This window comes from Amblyomma mixtum, chromosome 3 (genome assembly GCF_055824585.1).
Source record: "Amblyomma mixtum isolate Tamu chromosome 3, ASM5582458v1, whole genome shotgun sequence".
In the NCBI taxonomy this organism is placed as follows: Eukaryota; Metazoa; Arthropoda; class Arachnida; order Ixodida; family Ixodidae; genus Amblyomma; species Amblyomma mixtum.
Window position 1 is genome coordinate 403858894 of NC_143014.1, and position 27296 is coordinate 403886189.

The 27296-nt window shown below is 44.5% G+C and overlaps 1 protein-coding gene across 17 annotated transcripts in view; it reads right to left on the minus strand.

Annotated features, from left to right (window-relative positions):
* LOC149357439 (uncharacterized) overlaps positions 1 to 27296 on the minus strand; it is a 478435-nt gene that overhangs the window by 26031 nt on the left and 425108 nt on the right. The window contains exons 26-31 of one of the 17 annotated variants that reach the window (XR_016291830.1): positions 19820 to 19943; positions 18850 to 18957; positions 13367 to 13488; positions 10196 to 10254; positions 8921 to 8979; positions 6950 to 7094 (exon numbers count right to left, since the gene is read on the minus strand). The exons of 15 other annotated variants lie outside the window; for them this stretch is intronic. The gene's annotated coding sequence lies outside the window, so the exon portion shown is untranslated. The remainder of the gene's footprint in view (positions 1 to 6949; positions 7095 to 8920; positions 8980 to 10195; positions 10255 to 13366; positions 13489 to 18849; positions 18958 to 19819; positions 19944 to 27296) is intronic. One more of the 17 variants, XR_016291829.1, reaches the window with a different exon arrangement.

The window sequence follows — 27296 nt, forward strand, 5'->3', positions numbered from 1 at the left end:
GAGTTAAAAAGACATTGCTGAATAAGTCAGGCACGGATATCCTTCCAAAGTTTTAACAAATGAAGGGCATAGCCTCTCCTTGACATTTTTGGCTGTTTTCATCGTTAGAACTGGCAGTGACCTTAAATAATAGCGGTGCAACTTCCCATGTCTTCCTCTTCACATCTAAGATCACTCGTAGACACTCACACCAGTGGGCGCTGTGCCTCTTCGGCCCCCCCTGTACGCGATGCAAGTGTTTCAGACGACATCTGCAAAAAATTTAGAACACAAGACCCTTAAATTTGTGGCATTGGGTATGTGAAACACGCTTTCGTCTCATCTTATTTTAAATTTTCAAACCGGAAAAACCTTCGTTTGCAAGCCCAGATCTCAATAATTCTTTGACGCCGAAGGAAATGCTAAGTCAGGCTACACTGATACATGGTAGGCTTCTCTGAAAGTATAATTTTCAACGAAAGCAGTGCCTTTTGCAGAGGTGCGATCGTTGTATGGGGTAAATTTCGTCCTAAAATTTTTCAGCACCGAAAATGCCAACAAGTTGCAAGTCAGACCCTTGTCACACGGGTGCGCTTAACCACAGTTTTCGCTACCTGTGGTTACTACTATCCACACAGCAATCAAACTGCGGTTATCGCGAACCGTGCTTGGCAACCTCGGTTTAGGTCATTAACCAAGAAGGTGGCGGCATCTATAGACAGAAAGTGCACGTAGGTGTCAGAGCGAGAAGTGCACGAGGTGGCCCGCTTCAAGAACATACTTTCCTTTGCACAAAATTATGTTTCAAGAGCAACAAATCAAAATAGGCAGTGTGTATAGTATCGTGCGATGACACTTTTATGCAGAGTTCGATCTCGTCCGAAGGTGCAGTAACAGTGCATTGCAGCAACGTCCCACAGCATTCAAGCTAATCATTTTACCACATTTAAACTGAAAAATCTGCGGTCCCTGCTGCAGCGTTTAAGTAGGTGACACGTTCGCAACGCTCGCTGCAAGCGCCACCGTCAATGGCGCTCTGGCGTGCTACTCCAAAGTCATCGCTAGGCCTAACTTGTTTCGTATCGAAGCCACAGAGGACAGAGTCTTTGAATTGACCAAAGCTATGCTACATTGTCTACTTATGGCACTGCCTCACTGACAACCTCATGGTTTCATATTAAATGAAAGATATATGATTGATTTAAGCGACACCTTAGCAGTGGCACTGGCGTGCAAGCGGATCGGGCCAGTTGCACTGAAATGGCGGCACCTGCTACGGGGCTGGGAGCATAAAACTACCTTGTATTGCAATTATTACTCCTACCAGCAACTCGGTACAGGTCAGCAGTCCTCAAGGAGTGATTTTTTTTTGGCATTCCCGTAACCCAGGGCTTATCACTGTGTTCGTTGCAGCGCAACTCAGAATGGTGGCGAGCCTTGTGACGACAACAAATCATGATTCGAGATAACCGCAGTCAGTTAAGTTTGGTATCTGTGTTTAGACTGCCTGAGTGACTGTAGGTCAACCAACACCAACGTTTCAGCATCAGCAAAATTTCAACAAACAAAAAAAAAATGGTCGCTAACAGAGCAAGATGGTCATCTGCACGTGCCATCTGTGAAGTACGATCGTTGGCTAGACTTGGCACATAAAATGCAGCGGCAAGTTCAAAGTCCATCATTATGCGGGGAATAAAAAAAATTGAATTTTGCCACCAAAATTCAGGTGTGATCATTACATGGTTGCAATCATTATGAGATTAACACTGTAAGTGGCCCGCACAAATCTCAGCATAATAGTGCAATGCACTTCAAAAAAGTATGATATGATTGTGACTCTACCACTACAGTCAAATGCTGAAGGCAACATACAGCAGGTAATGTCAAAATTTATAAGCGCGATTGGTAGTTGTCTGAGCCAGGCCTAAATGACATTAAAAAGGGTAGACAAAATAGAACTGTTGGTCGACTTCATTCTGTTGTAATACTGAAAACATCTCAGTACCCATGTCCAACATTCTTGAGAAACAATTATGAAAGGTGAAAGATTTTAATATACTATTCTGGAAACATTAAAGAGCGCTTGCAGAAGAATGCAAAGGCATCACGTTGGGCCCGACGTCACTGCATTATGAACTCCATTTTTGGCCCCAGTCTTCCTCAGCCAGGAGGCACAGCTGCAGTGATGAGTAATTGAAGGAGTCCTCCAAATACCGAATGCAGAAAAAGCAAACACTGTTCCTAAATATGCTTGCATGAAAGAACATTTCATCAACCTCCTTAGTTCGAAAACCTGCTTGAATTAGTTCCGTTGTCATTGCCACGTGCCACTTACAGGGGTACATATTTTAAAAAATACTACCACTATTATTATATAGGTTTTAACATGGGCAATAAAAAAGGTTTTAGCGGAGGGCTCCAGATTAATTTAGACCACCTCGGAATCTTTACCGTGCAATGACATTTCACACCGCAGGCCGTCTTTGGGTTTCACCTCTATGGAAATGTAGCCACTGCGGCCTTGATTGCCTGCCACCTCCATGCACTCAGAAGCAGAGCACCACAACCATAGCCACCATGGTTTTTGTTTGTGGCAGTTTAGAGTGCCAAAGCAATGTGGGCTATGAAGGACACCATAGTGAAGGGCTCAGGAAATTTTGACTACCTGGGGTTCTTTAACATGCACTGACATTGCACGGTACACAGGCCTCTAGAATTTCGCCTTCATTGAAATTCGACTGTTGTGGCCAGGATTGAACCCCCGTCATTTGGGTCAACACCCAAGCGCCCTATCCAGTGACAACCGTGGCGGCCGTACCTAAGGCAACGAACGTACTGAGCACTGCATTCTCGAAGGCAAAACGTTTAAGATCGCAGTACTACACTGCAAGAACGTAGCTTCAATGCCGCCTTTGCACACAGCCTAGAATAAAGATAGTATGCATGACTACGCATATGCAAATTAAACAATGCGACACTAAATCTCAAGTAATTTTTACTTCATAAAGGCCAATGAAATTTTATGACCAATGGCATTCTTGATAAACTGTTCAAGGTGGCAATCAACCATGGACACTACCAGTACTATAGCTGCATTTAAAAAATCAGAAAGGACCAGCAAACAACGCAGCAGAGAAGAGTGATTTCCTCTCCATCATCGGCAGAAGATCAGAAAGGGCACATTCAACACACATTTAAACTATACCACCATCAGGGGTACACCTCTTTAAGGGTCCCAATCTTACATCTTGCTTAACGAACGGCTGGTTATGAAGCACGTTTTCAGCTACCTGTTCACCCACTAAATTTCCAGAAAGGAAAAATACAAAATTATTATTTCACGATTGCCATTGCTCTCTTCCCTGAAAATGCTATGTATGATAACTCCCACGCATTTCAGCAATTTCAAACAATCCACCACCGGTTGGAAAATAGAGTGTCAGTGAATGGCATCATGCAGATTGCTGGCTCCACTGTAGAAGCCAATGCTGCAAGCTTTAAACTGATAGCTCCGGGATGATTTGCCAAAACTAAGGTGTTGCTGAGATCCTGGAATGGTAACAGATCATGTTTAATCCTACGAGATACATGTGGCCTAGCACGAATCCAGAAGAATTGATGTGATAAACAAGGCCGTTAATCCAAGAACATTTTTGGAATTTTGCTAAAATATCATAGTTCCCTTGAGGAATAGAAAATGCAGAGTTCAACTGCGATTCTTCTTTCCTTTTCCACTTGCGGCTATAAAGCATCAAACAGATGGGCACAACTGCAAGAGGGCGATTTTGCAGAAAAAACAAAGGCAGTGAAGCTTTCGTGCACTGCAAAACAACAAATGCACGGCGTCAGCTTTGGCAGATACTAATACCCCCTAAAAGAAACAAACCATAATTAAAAAGCCTGTGGTTATATACTGGGCTGCAGTCCCTCGTGACAAAAACGTCTGCTGCAAGCACTGTATCCTGTGGAATTTTGCGTACTAAGTGTTCCATTCTTTCGTTACCGCGCCTCACACCCTTGTACGGCCATCATTTATGAACCGCTGTGAAATGTCTTCAAAATAAAAGGTCATCGCGCATGTGGAATGACCAAACTAATCCACATCCTGTCATGTTACACAGGGCAGTTATCTTTACAATGGTATGCACAATGTACATTTGAAGAGCTAGCAACAAAGCAATGCACTCCTAAGATTCATAAGGTTCAACATTAATTAGAAGAACCTTTAAAGTAGCCAGCGTGGAGTTCTGCCAAAGTAAGTTGCTCCGCTGTGGATGGCAGGTGAAGCGTAGTGCCTTCATCCTAACTCTCCTAACCACCACTAGGTGTACATAACCCCTAACGCATTAGGACGCAAGCGCACAGTCTTGCCCAATCACACTGACCATCATGCTATGGCAATTGAGTTCCTTCAGGTGAAACATTAAGCATTCATGTCAATCATGGTGCGACTTGTGTCGCGCATTCTCTGGCTATGAAGGAAACGCGAAGGAAATAGATCCTGAAGTGCATCTTTCCGCAGAAACGTATGCGTTCAGATTTAGTTTGAGAAGCCACTGCATCAGCGTCCGCACCAGCGTCCACACCAAGGCGAAAGCCTTTAATGGCTCATGTTCGCGGTGTCTATCTATGCTCGTGGTGTCTGTCCATGCTCACCGTGTCCATTCGTGCGCTGGGATCGTGCCAACTGTGGCCTCTCCTCTGCTCAGCGGCGCGACCTCCTCCGTAATTTCTTTTCCTCAATTTCATTTTCTTCATTACGGCCCCTGTTTCTGTTTCTTCTTTCACTCCCACTTCCTCCCTTACTCTACAACTGAACAACGGGTGTCCACCGAGGATCCAACATAATCATCACGAGCACGCCATCCGAAGAGACGGCAAGACAAATCAAGCAAATAAGACAACTCAGCATCCAGGGGGTCAACTACGAAGTCAACACGTACATAGCGCGCCGGATGATGTGATCCGGGGAGTCATCCATAGAGTTGGGCCAGGCCTCAAGACCAAAGAACTACTGGCGGAACTTAACCCGAAATTGTCGAAATTGTCGGGGCGAGACTGTTGGGTAAATCCTCCTCAGCAATGCTCCTCTTCGACGGCAAATTCCTTCCCAAGCAAGTAATTTTTGCAGAGGCTAAGTACTAACGCTACCCGAAAGACCCTGAAAAATATCCATGCTACGATTGAAACGTAGGGTCAAAATTGAAATCTTGATACAACGAAGTTTGTGGGGTCGTGAATAATCGTTCGTTATTTTGAAATATCGTAACGACGGAATACTCGCAAAAAAAGATAGTATTACTGGACAATGAAAACACTGTACCTTCACGAAGGGCACACAACAAGCTACGTAATTCTCAAACAGGAATGCACCCCAGCACCTCGAGGATAGCGCAAAAAGCAATGCGAAAGGCCAGTGATCAGAACCAAGCGTCAGCCAGTTAAATAGACTTAAACATCTTCCCATACTGAGCACAAATTCAGGCATTCGAACCTCTGATCTTGACGAGTCATTTAAGAGAAGACATAAGAAAGAGCTTGTTTTTCCATCAGAACAGTTGCTCAACCGAATTCGCCAGATTTAAACACTATAAAAGCGTTCAAGTCTGTGGCGCGATTACCCTACGGGAAGAGCCTCAGTACCCTCTGCTACAACGACAATGACTGTAGTACCTGCTCCGCCAATCCTGAGGTGTTGGTTGGATGGCGCTGACCATCTTCATGCTGGAAAGCCTGTACTGAGGCCCGAGCAGCAAAGGCCGCAGAGTAGGTCCCCTCCACTGAGGCCTGAAAGAGATACAGATCATTAGGATCATTAGACCAAAACACGTTGTCGGAAAACTCATCCCAGACCTCTCCTGCATCCAACAGCACTTTTCACTTTCGCTATAACTGCACCAATCCGATTTAATTCCAGGCGGTCTTCTCTGGCCCTTTCAGATTAAGTGGTTTTCCTTTAATGAAATTCCGTTTAATGCGGTTGTCGTTCACAGCAGAGTGAAATTTTGTTTGGCCTTCCGGGCAGCCGTTCAGTTTTCATTAAAATTGATTATGGCACGTAGCCTATATCATTTTGTCAACATGAGGACGGAACAAAAGGGAAGTGTTGCCATAAGATAGATATACTTACAGAAAGGTATTGTAATGTGGAGATAATGACGTCATGGAAAAGAGACGACCACACTGAAGTGGCACTAGAACTAACTCTTGAATGAGATGACCCTGCTGAAAAAAGTTATGATGCAAAAACCCGATATACCTCTACGATCCTTTCCATACATTGGTACGTTGTCCTCAATTAAACCTAAACTCTTAAAGGCTTCAGCCTCAATACAAAACAAGTTTTTAAGACCCTCCTCCCCCGTTAAGGAACGGCTAGTGGTGCGCGAGGATGCACGATTGCACTGAAAGCGGTAAAGAAGTGACATCCGCCTCTGCTCAGGCACCACTCTCAGGCACTCTGCTCAGGCATCAGGTGAAGTGGCAAATTCAAAACCCTGTAACTCAACTTCTATGATAGGCAGGATAATAATTTTGCCCTTATTGCATAGTTTGATGTCAAGACAGACCAATGGCGTGCGTCCTAGCAAGTTTCCTGCTGCAAAATTTATTGAAAGCTGTCGGCAAAAAGTTGCATAACATATTATATAAGCTCCCCCCTCAAGTGAGCTGAGGGATCAGAAAAAAAAAAAAACTCATGCTGAATTATCAGTCTTTTTTAAAACTTCAAATTTACTGTTCTATTATAGTGAATTACATGGCGCATTGAACTCGAAGGCATTTTTCTATTGCCTTCTTTTTTTTTCTTTCTTTTCTTTTCAGAAGCTGAACACTCTTTCAGCCCCTGGCCCACCTACTGCATCTGGTTTCTCAATTAGTCCCATTCGATCCTTTGGCCTTCGTTTGCGAAAATTAACTACAAGCGGAAATTTAAATTCCTTCCACCCCACTGGGGTAGAGCACAACTAACCTGACAGGGACTCCACGTTTATGTCGATGGAGCCCTCGGGGGTGCTGGACGACTGTGAATTCTGGATGGAGTGCAGGCTCACAAACCCGTCCGTCTTGAGACGTGACAGCTGCCGGAGGGTGCGGCCACCATTCATGTGGGCAGCCTGCATAAGGACCACAAGACACCCGCCTGTGGCCACTGCCCAGTTTGCATGCAATCATTCCGTTACGTGGCAAGTATGAGGGCTAGCTTCTTGTACGAAATGCATGCCTGGAGGTTTTCACGCACCTCATGCCGTTCACCACTTCACAGGTGTAGCTTTCGAGGTCCTGCTGACACTCAAGCGTCTTATCGTCACTGTGTTATTGCCCTGCCCGCAACTTTGAGACTGGCAAGGAAGGCTCTTCCTCCCGGAATCAGGAAGCAGCTGGTTTGTATCAGCTGCATTGTTAGCACAGATTTCTGCAAGGCACCGTACCACCTAGCCCATAGCACTGCTTGAGCCACAGCTGGCCTGCGCGTCCCGATTCTACGCTCCGCTGCTCTCAATGATGCACCGTAATGCCTCAACTCATATGCATCGTATGGTGTACTATGACATCTCACTGTGTTGCTCCTTCTCTCCTGCGCACACTCCGCTTTTCCCCTCAAACCACCGCGGTGGGTCAGTGGTTACGGTTGTCATCTGCCGACCTGAAAGATGCAGGTTCGATTCCAGCCATGGTGGTTACATTTCGATGCAGGCGAAATGCTAGAGGCCCATGTACTGTGCGACGTCAGTGCACTTCAAAGAGCCTCAGGTGGTCGAAACTATCTGAAGCCCTCCATTACTGCGTCCCTCATAGCCTGAGTCACTTTGGGGTGTCAAATTCCATTAACCCTTTGAAGGTTTTTGCCGTATATGTACGGCGGCGGTTTTCTGTCCCGCAAGGTCTTTGCCGTACGGGTACGGTTTCGATCTTCCGTTTGAAATTTTGCGCCAAAAGAACAATGCGTGCTCACTGGGGGGTGCTGCCACCTCTTTGGACTTACAACAAGTGTTTGAATTTTGTGCTGCCTTCTTACGGAGATAAGCAGAACTTATGTCTAGCTTTAGCGCAGCGGCACAGACTGCGGCAACACCCCTTTTGTAGTTTTGGTTTCGCCGCGTGATCGCAACGGAGTCGCGCGAAATTTGAGTTTTCTTTTTGGCAGCACTATCTTGCAGTGGCTGCCGAAGTTGATCTCTATCTTTATTGGCGCTGCTCTTAGCTTGCTTACCACCGTTGCTCGCGAGGTATTCTCGCCCTCTGTGGCAACGCGCCTATGCGGTTTCGATTCCGCCGCGGGATCGCAACGGAGTCGTGCGAGGTGTGTGAATAATGAGGTGTGAATAACGGAGGTGTGAATAATGCCCTCTTCAGGTCTATTGCTTTCGAACAGTGATTTATTTTTCAGGGTAAAAATACTTTTCTTCACGTAATCCTCTTAACTGATTGTCTTCATTTCAAACGATCCGGAAATTTGTAATAATCACTCATTATGGTTCGGCGTGCTTCTGATTTCTAACCACAACACTAAATATGACACAAAAAAAAGGTCAATTTAGCAGTTAACGGAAACACGCATGGCCAATCACTCTTACAGTACCATGGTTCAAAATAAGGAAAACCTTGCCGACAGAAGTCTGATTTCAACATGTTCTCCATAAAGAGGTTCCTTCTTTCAAAGATTAGTTAAATAAGTTGAGGTGCCTCCCTGGAGCCAAAGCGTTGTAATCAAATCATATCATTCCTGCATTGACACAAGTTTTCTATCATTCCGACTGATTACACCATTGTTCAATCCTGTTTTGGATGCTGCTGCAATTATGCATGCATACGTTATGTGCCAACGCATGCTTTCACTATTGACCTAACAGTTGTTTGGTGGTGTTTTATGTGCAGTTTCATGATGAAATAAATTGAAAAAGCATTTTTAGTGCTTCTACAAATGAACTTGCGACCTCACCAGCAACTCTTCCAGTGTCGTCGGCCGGAACACCACTTTACACCCACGTGACGAAAGCGCTATAGATAGAAATATGGAGATGGAAATATCAATATGGAATATGGAAAGATGTAAGTTCTCAAATATAAATTCATTCAAATGATTTCCAACCATGCAACACACATATTTTATATGCACTTGAAATTCCAAATATTAGTTCACCCCACACCAAAGTTCTATCATTAAAAAATGTAGTGAAAATGGAGGGCCACATCCAGCTGCAATTCATTACGATACCAATCAAAAGATTATCGTATTATGCACAAAAGTGGTGCTCACCTTGAACATTCATTAAAGTAAGCTGTATGAGGGCATTTATGCAGCCAACAAAAGACTTTTACTCATATATTTTGAGCTCCGAACACACCTCCCCAAAATTAAGTACACCATTAAATGTTTTTGCGTTACACTAGACAGAAATTTTCACTCCGAATCACACGCTGATAACTTAAGCCCTAAGCTGGCACTAGCAGGCTATGGTCTCAAAGCTGAAGGCGTTTTCATCTTCCTGTATTAAAAACGATTTGCTTCTCTCTCTTTCATTCCCATACCGCATACCATTGCAAACCATGGCTTTGCACATCTAAAACCAATTAGGACCCAACTGCTCGACTGGAAAAATTAGAGGTGTGAATAATGCCCTCATCAGGTCTATTGCTTTCGAACAGTGATTTATTTTTCAGGGTAAAAATACTTTTGTTCACGTAATCCTCTTAACTGATTGTCTCCATTTCAAACGATCCGGAAATTTGTAATAATCACTCATTATGGTTCGGCGTGCTTGTGATTTCTAACCACAACACTAAATATGACACAAAAAAAAAGGTCAATTTAGCAGTTAACGGAAACACGCATGGCCAATCACTCTTACAGTACCATGGTTCAAAATAAGGAAAACCTTGCCGACAGAAGTCTGATTTCAACATGTTATCCATAAAGAGGTTCCATCTTTCAAAGATTAGTTAAATAAGTTGAGGTGCCTCCCTGGAGCCAACGCGTTGTAATCAAATTATATCATTCCTGCATTGACACAAGTTTTCTATCATTCCGACTGATTACACCATTGTTCAATCCTGTTTTGGATGCTGCTGCAATTATGCATGCATACGTTATGTGCCAACGCATGCTTTCACTATAGACCTAACAGTTGTTTGGTGGTGTTTTATGTGCAGTTTCATGATGAAATAAATTGAAAAAGCATTTCTAGTGCTTCTAAAAATGAACTTGTGACCTCACCAGCAACTCTTCCAGTGTCGTCGGCCGGAACACCACTTTACACCCACGTGACGAAAGCGCTATAGATAGAAATATGGAGATGGAAATATCAATATGGAATATGGAAAGATGTAGGTTCTCAAATATAAATTCATTCAAATGAGTTTCAACCATGCAACACACATATTTTATATGCACTTGAAATTCCAAATATTAGTTCACCCCACACCAAAGTTCTATCATTAAAAAATGTAGTGAAAATGGAGGGCCACATCCAGCTGCAATTCATTACGATACCAATCAAAAGATTATCGTATTATGCACAAAAGTGGTGCTCACCTTGAATATTCATTAAAGTTAGCTGTATGAGGGCACATATGCAGCCAACAAAAGACTTTTACTCATATATTTTGAGCTCCGAACACACCTCCCCAAAATTAAGTACACTATTAAATGTTTTCGCGTTACACTAGACAGAAATTTTGACTCCAAGCTACACGCTGATAACTTAAAGCACGAGTAAGGTGTCCACTGTCCCGGGAGTCCAGTTATGTGCCTCTCCCAAAAATGAGGGTCATTTTCTATATCTATCTGTGTTGCGGCGCTATACAATTTTAGAGTCTGAGAAATGGGCAAAATGCGGCCCCCACCGCTAGGCAGCATCGTACAGTATTCAAACGCACTGGGAACCTCGTGTATTAACAGCACAGAACAGCACTTTGACACATTCCGCATCTAATTGTATACTACACAAATCCCTGGGTCATTTCTTGTAGGTGCTTTTTTTCAAGTTTTACGATTTTTTTGTACCCCTTCCCATTCAGTTATGCGCCGTGTCGCCACCACTGCCGACAGATGGCGCAAGTAGTACATGTCCAGGAAAGCTGGGCATGGGAGGGCTAAAACCTTCCCCGATTCCAGAACAGTGTTTCAATCTTACCATAGAAAGCATGCGTAGTGCTTGCAATACCTCCAGGAGTCCAGGAATGCGAAACATTTTCATAGCGACTCTACCGCAAATTGCCGCAAATGCACCCCACTTCTAATGCATAACACAGCTTTGGCCACCATCAGAGTGGTGCCTAAACGGAGAATTTGTACCGAAAAAGTTTTCACGAAATTATAGCAAAGCATAGGCACTGGGCATTCTACACGCAAAGTATCAAATCGCTGTCTTCGCTGTGCTCAGGCCTTTCACTAGACAGAATTTATGTTAATTTTCATGAGGGTAGATTATTTTGTTTAAATTGAGCGTTGCGGCGGACAACAAGGAAACGGACGCGGCCCCTCATCTCATAGGTAGTAGAAACATGATGCTAAACTTAAAACAGAAGCTGCGCTCGGCTGGAGCGATTATTGGCGGAGAGCATTTGCAGCGAAACCGCAGTCGCCACGCTGCAAGCGAAGCGTGTCGCCCGTCCCAGCCGCATCGCTAGTGTGCCGCCTGGAGAGACCTCACAACCGTGCATATTGCGGCCTGTTGCCGAAGTGGACAGACATAACCACAAAAACAGATTCCTGGCGGTGCTACGCTGCATCTTCGCACGCACTCCCCTGGTGTCTTTTATACGGTGTGATGTCTGACATTTAACAAAGAACTGAGGCGGTAAAAACAGGCCGGCAAAAACTTCCTTACGATCAAGTAAAACCTGGCGAGGTTTAGATGCTTAAACAACACGAAACAATCATCAACAGTAGCAAGCCGAGGATGAGAAACGCAGAACGATACGCGTGGAGCTGCGCAGTCCTTTCGTTTTGCGCTGCCATTTTGTCATTCTGCATTCCTTGTTGTCCTCGCGTTTTTCGCATCTCTTGAAATTCCCAAAAGAACTCCTCCACTGCTTGCTATAACCAGAAAAGCACCAGTAATCAAGACTACTCAATCCTGTGCAAGCGCACTTTGTTACATTCAGCAATGCCTGCGATACCAGAGAATCACAAGGCACCGCATCAACACCATATCGTCCCCAGCGCTTAAAGGAGCTCTGAAATGGCGCCCTAATAAAGCGGCGGTATGCATGGGATGCTAAAGCACGCCGCGTTAGGAATATTGTCCAGTAAGATTTTTTTTTAATGCACTTTGTGGAAGCTCAGTTATCTGTCGTCAGAATTTGAATTTCAGCGTGTTCGCGCCTTTCCCTCTCATTTTCTCACTTTTTTGCACGCCGCCTAGCGGTGCGGAGCTTCCCGAGCCGCCGGAGCTATGCGGCTTACTGGCCGCGGCCATGGTAGCTGCCTAAGGTCTGAAAGAATGTAACCAATAGCCACCTATCAACTTGTATACGCAGGTGTGGGTGACGGAGTAGGATGTGAGCATGAAAGATTCGCCGGGAAGGGCTCGCCAAATTAAGAGGGAAGGTGTTTCAGAGCCTTTCAACTGCCCCCTCCCCCACTGCCGCTGCATCTGATTGGCGGGCCTAAGTGTCAGTCGCATATGTCACTTACTCATCACGTGGCCGGCTGGCCTATTTTCACTGTTCTCTCATTGTTTTACGTCATCTGTGTTCAAATTTTGGCGCCATTAGGCGATGAGAGATCAGATGCCAGAAGTATTTCGCTCAATGATGCGGGAAGATCTGCATCCGGGAGATGGCTCCAATAGCTGTTCGTTATATCTAACCTACGCTCCGTACGTAGACGCCGTCCACACACCCTCTGAATTTTAAATGGGAGCTGTGGGGAAGAAAAAAGGTTTTCCAACACCTCCTACACAAGAAACAAACGGAGTAAAACCACGAAACTAGGAAAATAAGTTATGACACAAATTTAGAGCAAATAATGCGTCGGTAAACTTGATCCGGCTTTCACTGACAAATGAGTGACTTCCCTCCACTTTTCCTCTCGACAAGAAAGCTTCATTTCATTTCCCCAAATAATAATTCAGACGTACTCTACATTTGCCCTGCATGGAGATATTATATATATAAGTATCATGTGCTGAGGTTTTCCACGCGACTTCGCACCTACTACTAACCACAAAAGGGCATCATGCAAATTTAGCGTGTCCAGTTATAGCCTTTATTCGTAGAGTGTCGGTCTGTGAGTGGGAGCTCAATACACCACTTTAGCAGCGGTCAAGGAGCACTGAATTGATCCTCCCTTACCCTTGAGACAAGCGGATTCAGTACATGCCGATGCGATGTGTCATCCCTTGACATGCACAAAGAACTCATTATTTTATACTTTACTTACTGCCTTTTCAGCCTTTCCCGCTCGAGGAGCTGGCTGTAGTAACGCCGTCTTTCTTCCAGTCCCGACGAGGTGTCATTCTGACTTTAAGCGGCGATTTTTTGCGCCCCAAATGAAGTGCTTATCTGCAAAGTGGTGGAAATTCAAATTTTATTTGGATTAACTTATGGAGTTCCGACGTCATTCAGGCTGCCTTTTTTTTTCGCGGCAGTGAATATTTCTGAAGTGTGCTCTATACTCTCCCAAGTCCACTCTCCCTGCATTTCCTAACTTTTTTCTTTTTAAAATTTAGCGAGGGGCTAGATTCTTCTCCTCCAAGTAGTCAAGCTATAACAGAGGTTAGGCACCTGAAATGAATTGTACCTCACTATTGTCCCCACTCTGGTTCAGATGCTTTCCACACCAAGTGATCCTGGTCACTTTGCATGCTTCCGAAAATCCACCCCCTCCCGCCCTGCATTCTTATCCAACCCTTATTCCTTTCACTACTCCTACTGCAACTGGCGCCTGGAGCAACCTTGCACTTCCCTCTGCTAAATAACAAGCACAGGATGTCTGCCGGATCTTAGCTACTAACACCTGCCAACACCGTGCCCAAAACAACTCCATGTTTTAAGAATGCTCGAATCAATTACTGTTTATTGTATCCGGGAGCACCTTTCATTCATGAGAAGGCATTTCTCATATTTTCATTAATTTTTCTCGCCGGCATCACAGTCAGTTACCCCACGATTTGTGCGTACACTTAGATACTTGTATATCTCGCGTCTAAATACCTTCCAATCCCGATGTATAATCATTGGGGCCACCACTAAAAACTGTATGAAATGATGTCTGCAAGCATGGTTAGAGTCCTAAAACCTCCGCCTTCATTGAACGCATCTTCGCCAATGTCACCTCTTTTCACCCTTATGCTTCCTCCCACCCTTAGAGAGTGTGGAGATAGTGGTCTCAGTCTCAACGGCATACCTGCCAACCTGACCATGTGGAAATTCGTAAAACCGTCGCGGCAGCGGCGGCGGAGGGGGGGGGGTGCAGCACGTTTTTTTTTTTTGAAGTTTCTACGATTTAGCTTTTGGGGCAAGCTTACTCACATTTCACATCCGCAAGTGAAATCAGTGTTTTGGAGAGAGAGTAATGAGCGAAAACTCCATCGGCCCATTGGATTACAATTTATTTTTGCAATGATTTTGCTGTTGCAGACTTTGCCTGCTTGAGAAACTTCTCTGTGTAAGTTTGCTCAAAGCATGTTCCACTCAGGTGCCCTTTCACCATCAGCAGGCTTTCGAGTGTTTTCTCACAGACAGATGAGCGAAACTCCGTTGGAGTTTTGTTGACAGTGCTGAATATCCTCTCGCATTCAGCATTGCTGTGGGGAATGGAGAGGATGCCCAGCATAACCACTGAAATTCTGCTAAATCTGAGCGATCCGTCGATATCTTTAACATTTCCCAATTGTGACCACTGCACGTCGCACCTTGGCTCATTCAATATGTCTGCTGGAACCTTGTATGCCTGCAAGTTGGCAAACTCCACTTCAAGTCCGTCGACTGCCTCTTCTCTTGATTCGCCACTCTGCTGGGGCAGAATAGCAGGGAACGTCATAATAAAATGACGTACGCTGCTGAATGAAGCAGTTTCTAGACTCTGCACTTGAGCAACTTCAACCATTTTGAGGTTGGCGTCTTCTAGAGGAAACTTGTGGCGAATATAATCACATGCTACTGTGAAGTAGAGACGTACGGCAGAGAAGAACTGCTCTCTCTCATTTGTGCTCAGCGTCTCAACTACAGAGTAGGTTGTGCTGCCAATGACTATGTCTTCATCATCTTTTTGGTTCTCCTCAGCTCCATAGGCAACTGCCAGCAATGAATGACATCCCTTGAGAACACCTGGGCGCACAAATCTAGTCAGGAGGTCCTCGAAAAGGTGGTTTAAGAGGGCCCTCAGTACATGAATCTGACGAGCCTGTGCCTGAAGAAGGCAGTTTGTCTTCTCAAAAAGTGGTATTACAGTTTGGAGAAAAAGACTGCATGCCCTGCTTAGCTCCGATGACAAAAAAAGAAACAGGCGCTCTTCACGGGTCACGTGGGTGGCTTCTCCAGATTCCTCGGCATGAAGTTTCAGTTTCTTTGCTTGAGGTCCAGAGTGAGCTCCTTTTCTCTTTAGAGAGAGTCCATCACCGTCGGCGTGTTTCTTTCCGAGGTCTGCAGCAGTCTTGGGAAGGTGTGCAGCAGACTTTGGTGTTGGTGCAGAGTTCTTGGGGGTTTGTGAAAAAGTCTTTGGAATCTGGTAAGGCTCTAAAAACAAGCTCTGCTTGTTGCACTGCTTTGTTTCTGATAAAAAAAAAAGCTAAGAAGTGGTTTCCACTGGTCGAGCAGCCTTTTCAAACACTTCCCCAAAGACAGCCAACGTGTCTGCAAATGCTTCAAAACTAGGGGTGTGCGAATATCAAATTTTTTGAATACGAATCGAACACGAATACTTGGTTCCGAATATCAAATCGAATATCGAATAATCAAGGACAGATGCATTTAACCACTACAAAACATTTGAGCACCCAAGAACATCACAGTTCAACTATCAGTGATGAAATGAACACAAAAGATGTGTGTGGCTGCACAAAAAGTATCAAAGTCTCGAACATTATTCATAGAAGAGTGGAAATATCAGAGAAGATGGCTAGTACACAGCATTGATTAAGGCTAGCTTGCCATAAGTACAAAAGCGCGTTGCTGGGATGAACATAAAAGGTTGTCGTGAAGGAAAACCGGCTGCTCCACACGGTCAGGCAGAAGTAGCTAGTTCCCTTCTAGCTGAAGAGACTTCTCCAGCCACAAAAATGCCCTCTCACTTGGCACTGAACTGGCACGTATTGAGAGGTATTTCGTGCAGAGCTCTGACTATACTAGCTTCGCAGGCATAGCCACAAAGAAGCTCACCAGCATAGTCAGCAACTGCATGGCCCAACGTTACGCATTCCTCTGAGCGCCGCTATATTGCTGTCTCTTTTGATAGGACTTGCGGACCGAAATGAACGCCGGTGCTCGCAATAGAATATTCGGCTGGGTAGGAATATTCGCGGCGGATCGAATATTCGAAACACGAATACTTACATTTCGAATCAAATACGAATACTATAAATATATTCGAATTATATTCAAAAATTTCGAATATTCGCACACCCCTATTCAAAACCTTCCTGACCTAGACATCATGCATCTTTTGGAACTCTTTAAGTCGATCTTTCCTTTTCAAGCTTTTCTCCAGATAAAAAAAAATATCACTCAAAGCCTCATCAACCTTTACAGGAAGACATGAAGCTCCTTTTTGGGCGGCCAAGTTGATGAGATGGCACGGGCAACCAACCCCAATCAAAGCTGGTTGAGCCTCTCTCAATACTGTAGAGACGCTGTTTTTTTGCCGACCATGACATTGGCACTCTCCGAAGACAGAGCCAGTAGGTTTTCAAGAGGCAAATTCCGGGACTTGATCTCGGCCAGAATCAGCTTTCCAATCTTGTGGCCGCTCGCTTCCCCTTGGATTGTCCAGAGGCAAAAAGGCGGCTTTCAATTCTCCTAGTCTCTTTAACGAAATATATCGCAACAATAGGGTAAAGCTGTGTATCTCTATTGTTACTGCCATCCACAGCGATCAAAAATAACTGTTCTTTTAAGGCATCCAGCAAAGGAGTCTCCGTGCTGGCGGCCATTTCCCGAAAAATTGCAGTTGTCTTTGTTCGTCCACAGGCGTAGCGTTTGGCTTCTTCGCACCTCGGGAACATCTTCCCGAAAAGCGGTCCAGCATGATCGCTGACACTCAGCGGGATGTTGTGCTCTACTAAAAACGCCGTGAAGAGGCATTCTGCGCGAATCACACCGAGGTCGCTGTCGCTGCGTACAAAACTTGTCAGGCTTGGCTGGCTGTCCGCGGCTCGCACGTATCCCTGGTGCTTTTTCGAAGCGATGTGGACCTTAATGTCAGACTTGCCACCATGTGAAATGTTCACGTCACACGCACACGTGGTGCAAAATCCAAACTTCTCACCTTTCTTCGACGGCACGAAGCACGGAAATTCCAATGTGAACCACTTCAAAAACACTTGAAAGTACTCTCGCGGCTTTGAGCCCGCCATTGTAATGCTACGCCGCTACAGAAAACACGGGAGTCGCACTGTCGGACGCGGTAGCTGATGGCACGAAAGGCGAGGCCAACACAAGAAGTCCAAACAGCACTGCCCGCGCGCACAAAGGCAACAGGTTGGCAAAGGCTTAGCGGAGGTGCTACCGAGTTTTGGATATGGATTCGCGGCCCCAATAGTAGACGATAAAAGTCACTACAACGTTCCAGCTGCTGATGGTGATGATGATCGCGCGAGGGCAAACAAACACGTATTGCCTCTCGTGGCGGCGCACGGTACCAGAGTGTAGTTTTAATACATTGTCACATTTTTTTTCACAAATAATATATTTTTCGTAAAATTTCAAGTAATATTCGTAAAATCGTAAGACTGGTCGAAATTCGTACATTTCACGGGAAATTCGGAAGAGTTGGCAGGTATGCATATAACGCTCCGAAGCAACACGTGGGCAATGAAGCCGTGGTGGAGGAATCTGGATTAATATAGGTTATGTGGGGGATATTTATTGCGCTGGCAACGCACGCAACAGGATATTTTTGCACTTCACCTCTATCAAAACGCAGCCGCAGCAGCCGGAATTCGATTCTGTGATCCTGGGATTAACAGCCAAATGTCACAGCAACCTAGCCACCAAAATGGGCAACTACGAGTAGTCTAGGTGTGACCACACCAGTGCTGAATAGCACTTGACTAGTATGCTGACCGGAAAGCAAGACAGGCTGGCTTCAAGCCAAGCAGTACACTATATGCAAGCCAACAGGCCCCTATTAGCTTCCACGAACTGATAAAAGAAGTATGAAAGCCGCAAAGGCACACAGAACACTGCAAGCTTTCGTTTACGCTGTATATTATGTATCTTTTTCGCCTTCAGATACACAATCCACAGAGCCCAGGCAGCAACAAAAAAAGAAATCACTTCCTGTACTGATATCAACAGCCTGCCACAATGAACCACTGCATGACCGAGACTAAACTCGCCCTATCCGCCAACTGCAGATAAGCAAGCAAAGAGGAAATAAAATGAAAAAAAAAAAACTCCCCGAAAAGGTTTTGACAAATAAGATATGTCGTATGCAGTACGTGAAAACTTGACATTGGCCGCAGTCAGAAGGACCGTACGCGAGCGCGTCTCAAGTCGGCGTCTTTTGCGCCGTCATTCAACGACACATTCAATTCAGAACTTTCAAGCCTCTGCAAGAGCGTACGCCAGCGTGTCAAGTAAGCTGAACAAAATTTTCGAAATCACCGCGACGCCACGAATCGAACGGTCCCCGACAGTGACTGCTCAGAAAGACACAAACGGCTCAATTTTACTTCAGTGCAAAAACCTCGTGTAGACGCTTACCGTCGAGCCGGCGCAAAAGAATTCCCAACTTCTCGCTTGTAAGAATGGACCGGAGAATGGTCCCCACTTCTTCATTCAGGGAACGATTCCCCATGGCCGCGTCCCACACTGCCAAGACATAAGAACACAAAAACCAAGACGGTATTAAAGACGAGAAAAAGCAATAAGAGAATGAAAAAGCAATTAGAACACTATTCGAACACACGTGCACGTGTGTATTCGAACACACGTGCAAATTAGTTACCCAGCACACTACCCAAGACAATACATCAGCTTTCTAGTGTCTGCCAACAATGGTGACACTAGACCACAAAAGCCATACTTTACCCCTAAAAAACAACTTTTGAACCACCGCAGTGGCTCAGTGGTTACGGCGCTCAGCTGCTGACATGAAACATGCGGGTTCGATCCCGGCCGCGACGGTTGAATTTCGATGGAGGCGAAATTCTGCAGGGCCGTTTACTGTGCGATGTCAGTGCACATTAAGGGGGGACATGGGTCTTGAAACATTTTTTTATTTACAGACCAAATGCAATGAAACTGCACAAACTTATTCAGTTTTTTCTGCTGATTTCAAATATGCAATGTGTTCATTTCTAGGCCAATTAGTTCCTGAGATATTAATATATATCATGCCATTGTCTGCTCAAACAATAGAAAAAAAATCGGCCACCAGAAATTTAATTTTAATATGGGATCTATATGTATCGTGTGCTGAGGTTGTCCACGCGACTTTGCACCTACTACTAATCACAAAAGGCCATCATGCAAATTTAGCGTGTCCAGTTATAGCCTTTATTTGTCGAATGTCGGTCTGTGAGTGGGAGCTCAATACACCACTTTAGCAGCGGTCAAGGAGCACTGAATGTCTCCTCCCTTACCCTTGAGACAAGCGGATTCAGTACATGCCGATGCGATGTGTCATCCCTTGACATGCACAAAAAAACTAGTTATTTTATACTTTACTTACTGCTTTTTCAGCCTTTCCCACTCGAGGAGCCGGCTGTAATAATGCAGTCTTTCTTCCAGTCCCGACGAGACTTGAAAATACGGCGTCGCAGAAGGGACATCATCAGGGCAGCCAGGGGTGATTTCTGCATAGAAACCACAAAAAGTGCTCTTTGCAACGCCAAAAAGCGAAACCTTATGCACATTTAAAAGGTGCCATTCTGACTTAAGCGGTGATTTTTTTTGCGCCAAAAATTAAGTGCTTATGTGCAAAGTGTTGGAAATTCAAATTTTCTTTTGAACTTATGGAGTTCTGACGACATTCTGGCTGCCTTTTTTTTTCGCGGCAGTGAATATTTTTGAAGTGTGCTCTTTACTCTCCCAAGTCCTAATGAATTCTGGTCGAGAGGACAGCGACATGTTGGATCAAGATTGCTGCCCAGCTCTGGGTTTTCTTGACATTCCCAAACTGTGTGAAATAGTGTGCCAGGTGCTCCACAGAAGGGGCAGAATGAATCGCATATGTCTTGATACCATTAGCTCATAAAGTAGGGATTGGACAGTTTGTAGCCGCCGGATGATGTGTTCTTCAAATTCGCTACGGCTTTTGTGAGCTAGAAAATATTTCCTTGTAATAATCTTATCGTAATCTTTAGTTTCAGCGTAGCTTAGTAAAGGTGAGGCATCGTTAATGGTGTCAGAGAGAGGCTGCGTGCCAGATGCTTGGAGGAGGGCAGCTTGAGCAGCTGTGTTGGCCACCCCATTGGCCGTCGTTGAGAGGTGCCCTAGTGTCCAGACCATCGGGACATTCTGGGGATTGGACGTTTCGAAAATGTTCCAACATGGAACGCCCACACGGCCCCTAATATAACTACGTACCGCTACGTATGAGTCGGACATAATCGTTTCCTTGCTATTCTTGGATATCAGTGCGATAGCTGCTTCTTCAGCCGATGTGGTATCCTATACATACTATTTCTCACCGGAACAAGCTGCCAATTGGAGCTGCGAGTGCTCATCGTGATGTATTTTTATGGCTATTCAATGATTTGTGATTTAACTGTTCTTTCAAATATTAGTTGAACAAATGCACTGCTGCTTCTTTGGTTGTATATTATTTGTTTAATTTATCTGTCTACATTGCTCCTTTGTCAACCCTCACTCCCCCTTTGTTCTTTATCTCATGTGATTTTATTCAACTGCTCGTCACTTTAACATTGTACCCACTCCCCTGCTATAAAGCTTTGGTGCTGCAGGGTGTACTGAAAATAAATAATAAAATAAACTGCATGCTTGCCGTGCAAAAGCTCGAAGGATAAACTTCTGAGTAAGAGACTAAAAGGTGCACGAACCCCAGCATAGCAGCACATGAAATGAGCTCACTGAGTGCCCTTTCAATCGTCCGCAGAAAACATGGCAGAGATAGGCAAGTTGTCTACTAGCGCTGCTTCATGGAACCCCCGAGAGAGAGCCCATCTAGCTGTCGCTCCTTTTAAAAAGCAGAAGAGCCTTAGTCATGCCGCCAAACTTCAGTTTGGTTTCCTGATCGTCCCAGCAGTGCAGCCTGCATAGAGATCCAGCAGCCTATAAGCTAGAATTTCTAATAAGTTGCTGTAATTATCGAGTAGTCATGTCTGAACACGTTGAAGACTAAGCTGGAAAAGGATGCCAATTTCATTGAAGTGGAAAGATTCCATACATTCACTATCCGGGGTGGAAGCAGGCTCCAGCTTTTTGGAGCAGGCACGGGAGCACCAAAAGTGTTATTTTGGAGCAGCTTTGGAGCAGCAAAATCCCTACTTTGGATCAGGTTTGGAGCACTTTTTAGGCTATTTCAGAGCACTTTTGGAGCAGACTGGCGACATTTAAATGCAACTGAGAGCAATTTTGTTTGCAACTAGTCCAAAAACTACATAGAAAATGATCACGGATCCCACAGGCCCGAATTAATTAAAAGGACAGCAATTGGTCTGAAGATATTAAGGCGGAAGCCTTTAATGTCTCATCGTTGTAAGCAGCAGTTGTCGACAGAAATGTCACGCTTTTCAGTTGGTCGAAATGGTCGTGACGTCAGAGTGCGCGAATTTCAAACGGGGCCAATTATACTTTGGCTAGTAACCATGCAACCAATTGAAGGGATCGAATAGTGATGCTCCAAGTAAGTGGGACTGAGCTTAGTTAATTGCTTAATTACCCAATTAGCCTAATTAACATTTCTAGTCAGGCCATATAAATAAATAAAACCGAGTAGGAAATTGGTCGAGCTCGGGAATCGAACCCCGGTCTTCGGAGTGCGAGACGAGCATGCTATCCACTCCGCCACGCCAGCTCGATGGTTTGGAATGAACAAAGGCGCGTCTAGTGAATACGGTGTCTTCGCTCACTGCCATCCTCCTCCCTTCCCTTCCGGCGGGGTTTAGGTGTCCACCGAGATATGAGACACAGATACATTTCCTTTCCTCAAAAATCAATTTACCGACGAGCGAGGCGTAGAACCGAATGGGCGATGGCGTTCTATGGACTCCCCGGCAGCGTTGAAAGACGCTGTCTCGTTCCACTCTTAGAGGCGAAGCTTAACATCTTAACCACACATCAGTGACCACATTTTAGGTCAAAAAAGTGCCTCCCTGAATTTTGTGAAGTGCCTCCCTGAAGTGCCTCCCTGCCTCCCGAGATATGTGAGACAGTTACTGTGTAATTTCCTTTCCTCAAATACAATTTTCATTTTCTTCATTACGGCCCTCTTTCTCTTTCTTCTTTCACTCCCACTTCCTCCCTTCCTCTACGGTGCGGTTCAGGTGTCCACCGAGACGACAGAGAATTCCTTTCCTCAAAAAGCGTTGCGTTGAAAGGGCAAGGCATCGGTAGCATTCCATCGACTCCCTGGCAGCGCTGTTCCACTCCTAATGGCAAAGCTTAAGCGTCATTAATTAGCAGTTAATTAGTATTCCAGCATTAATCAGTAATTAACCATTAATTAAATGGTTTCTCATCACTTAGTAATTAGTACTCAATTATATGTGACCCCATCAGTGCCACAGAAGCAGTCAAAGTGGTGCAGAAAACGCTTCCGCCTCTACGTACTTTAGACAGTCAAAGTGCCCCCTGAATTTTTGCTAGGGTTCATAAAAAAAAAAGACGTGGCAGCTATTACGAACAGTAGTTGCAGTACATTGGCTATTAATAATTTCAGTTCAGAAAAACAAAACATAATGGGGATAGTTTTATTTGTATTAAACAAACCCAGAGCACTTCACTCCAAAAACACCACATATGTGACTATGACACTAGTGGTAAAGCATTAGCCAAGACAATTACGGTAAACTGTTTCAGACTGGTTTACTACTGGATGTATCAGAGAAAACAAGTGAAAAATGGATCACAGATGGCAATTGGCTTGCAGCAAATATAATGACTAGAAGCAAAGTGGACTAGAACTAGCTACTGCCATATAGAATACAAAGATATTGCCGTTAAACCTTAAAAACAAAACCAGCAACAAGTGTCAGCTCGCTCACCACAGAAACAAGTGTACAAATAGGTTTGATACCAAAATTTGTGCCCCTCAATCCACTTAATTGTATCATGCCAGTGAGAGCTATAAGGAAAAAAGACCTGCACTGTTCGCCTGATTCTGTCACGAACAACGTGCTGAGAGGGGGCGCGGCGAAAGTGCTGCAAGCAAGGTGCTCAAAATGCTACGTCTTTTCCTGGTACAGGTCCTGCTGCTGTCAAGTACGCATGCACCTTCGCAGACTATCGCCAAGCTTCATCAAGCCACAACAGAAGAATTGGTCATCAAAGATAACACATCGGGCAGCATCGTCGCCGTGGGGACGCCACAGGTGCATGGATATCGGACGTTGTCGACCGTGACGTCATCGACCCTTGGCCCTATAAATTCGGCACCACACCCGTCCGTCTTCAGTGGGCGCGGCGAAAGCGCTGCAAGCAAGGTGCTCAAAATGCTACGTCTTTTCCTGGTACAGGTTAGTTATGTTTGCACCATACGATCTGACGATCGGTTTCTTGTTCTCTTGACGTGCCCACGCACGTGTCTGAACTGTGCCTATAGCTGCTATTGCTCATGTATGCTGCTTATTTGTGGAGATATAGAGATGAATCCAGGTCCAACAGTTGATGAAATGTTTTTAGACACTCATTGAGGGGCAGAAAGACATTAGACTTCATTTAGAGGCTACAGAAAGAGCACTGGGCAACTTTGGTGATCGCTTAAGTAACATAGAGGCAAACGTAAAAGAGCTGCGGATGAAAACAGATGACATTGAAAATATAAGCACAGCTTTGAATGGTGTGCAGGATGCACTTACACGGCATCAAGCCAGGCTTGAAGATCTAGAAGATAGAAGTCGGAGATAAAATTTGATTGTTTTTGGCATACAGGATGATCCTATTGAATCAGAGTCGGATTTGCGCAGGAAAGTTATCGATGATGTTGTTTTTGGTTGGTTTTGTGGGGTTTAACGTCCCAAAGTGACTAAGGCTATGAGAGACGCCGTAGTGAAGGGCTCCAGAAATTTCGACCACCTGGGGTTCTTTAACGTGCACTGACATCGCACAGCACACGGGCCTCTAGAATTTCTCCTCCAAAGAAATTCTAGCCGCCGCGGCCGGGATCGAACCCGCGTCTTTTGGGCCAGCAGCCGAGCACCATAGCCACTGAGCCACCGCGGCGGCTCTTATCGATGATGTTTTCTCCGCTAAACAAGGGAGTGCAGTGTTCATCTGTAGCTCGAATTCATAGAATGGGGAAAAGTTCTTCTAATCGCCGTCATAATGTACTTTCAGGACTATAGGGAAAAGCAAGCAGTCTGGAGCAATGTGTCTAAACTAAAAGGAGAAAACATTAGAATCGATAATGACTACTGCGTGGAAACGTTGTGCAAACGCAAGCATCTTTGGCAAAGTGCAAAACTTGAAAAAAAGGCTGGAAGTAAGGTTTCCTTGATTTATGACAAGTTGAAGGTTGATGGGCGGTTCTATGAATGGGATGCTGTTCTAAACTCTAGGACATTGATAGAACGCAACACCACATCTTTATCTGAAAGTTAATGGACAGATACGTCCGATGTGCGGTTAGTTTCTCTCAATGCAAGAAGCGTTGTAAACAAAACAGAAAAACTGGAAGAATGTTTGCTCTCTTTGGATCCGCACGTGTGCGTCATAACTGAAACCTGGCTACACGAGCAAATCAGTGACGATGACATCGTCCCACCAGGTTATCGGTTATATCGGCGGGACCGAGGATCTAGAGGGGGTGGTGTTGCTGTTGTTAAATCCTGTGTCGATGTTGACGTCGAAACCCAGATTGCTGAGCATGAAAGCCTTTTTTTTAAAATCAAAGTGAAGGAAACAGCGTTTCATTTGTGTGCGGTTTATCGTGCTCCAGATGCTGATGAAAGCTTCTTGAGTAAATTGTATGATCGATTGTTGTTGTTACGAAACAAGAATGTGATTGTAACGGGTGACTTTAATTTGCCTTTACTAAATTGGAACAATCTGTCTTTTGGATTATCGCAAACGAGCGATATTATCCTTGATGTTATGCTTGCTCTTGGTCTTGATCAAATAGTTACTGAATGCACTCGCGAAACATCAATTCTTGACCTGCTGTTCATTAGCGAAAGATTTAGAGAAGGAACGGTTACAATTAAACCCGGTATATCTGATCATAAGTTAGTTTTTTTTTCCTAAAAAGTTCAAAAGTCAAAAAACACACGCGCTCGATATTGCTACAGTTAAGGAATTTATTAGAGCTGACGATGTGGCGATTATTGACTATATTGAAGAAAATCTTGTGATTACATGTGATGTGGAAAGCTCTTGGCAACGGTTCGCTAATGTGCTTAGGCATTGTATTAAAGATTACGTTCCAGACAGAAAAACATTTAAAAAGCGGAAACATCCATGGATTACTCGTGAAATTATACATATTAAGCTTAGACTTAAGAGATATCGTAAAAAGCATGGGACGTCAACGCCGCTGTTTAAAGACATCAAACATGACCTGTTATTAAAAGTGAGCAGCGCCAGGACTAAATATTTTCGCACACTTTAGCAGAGTTTCTCAAGTCTGATCCACAGAAATTTTGGCGGCACTTGAGTAAACCCAAAGATGCACTTACCAAAATAAAAGTTAGCGACACGATTATCACGGACGCTGCCGAAATAGCTGAGAATTTTAATCAGTATTTCTACGAGGTGTTTTCAGAATTAGATGAATATGAAATAAAAACAGCGGCTGCACCAGAGGAGGGCATTGAAATGGCTCGTGAGGGTGTCCTGGCGATGCTCTTGAAACTGGACACTAAAAAATCCGCTGGACCCGATGGTCTTCCGAATGTATTTTTGAGGCGATACGCAGAACAAATATCAGGTTGCCTAACAGACATTTTTAAACTATCATTAGCATGCGGAAAACTTCCTTCAGATTGGAAAATAGCACGTGTGGTTCCTGTGTATAAAAAAGGTGATCGACTGTCAGTTTCAAATTATCGGCCCGTTTCCATAACATGCAGTGTAAGGTGTTGGAGCACATTGTAGCCGGCTACCTGCGAAAGTTCCTGATCGATCATAATCTTCTGTCCGATTGTCAACACGGGTTTAGGCAGGGTTTATCTACAGTTACTCAGACTGTTCTGGCTGTGCACGACTTTGCGCGTGTGCTTGATATGTCCGGGCAAACGGACGTGGTTTTCTTTGATTTTAGCAAGGCCTTTGATAAGGTGCCACATGGCAAACTTCTCTATAAGATGGAATGTATGGGTGTGCCTTTTTTTATCATTCGGTGGGTTCAAGCATACCTTACAGACAGACGGCAATATGTGGAAATTAATAAGATCGCTTCAAGTGTTGTTAGTGTTCAATCAGGAGTCCCCCAGGGAAGTGTGCTTGGGCCATTGTTGTTTTTAAAATATGTCAATGATTTAGTTGCGGTTGTACCTGAAGATGTTTCTGTTAAGTTATTCGCAGACGACTGTGTTGTGTTTAAACAAATTTCATCCGAATATGACCGCAGCTCTGTACAAAAAGCAGTTTCTGCCATTGAAGAATGGTGTCTTAAATGGGCTATGGAATTTAATAGTGAAAAAACTGTTGTCTTACGTATAACTAGAAAAAAGTCTCCAAGTTTGCTGCCTTACCTTTTTTGCGGTAATAGGATTTTGGAAGTTGAGAAATATAAATATTTAGGTGTAACACTCGACAATAAGTTAAAATGGTCGTCACACATTACTAATATTTCTACAGCCGCATTAAGAAAGCTATGGGTTTTACGAAGAAAGCTAAAAACTGCCCCAGCACACCTGAAAAAATTGGCCTACGAAACTTGTGTGCGGTCTTTACTTGAATATGCTTCAGTCGTTTGGGACCCGTACACGAAAAAGGACATAATGGTCCTTGAAAAAGTAAATAGGAAAGCGGTTAGGTTTATATACAGAAAATACAAAAGGGAAGACTCTCCATCGCAGTTAATGATG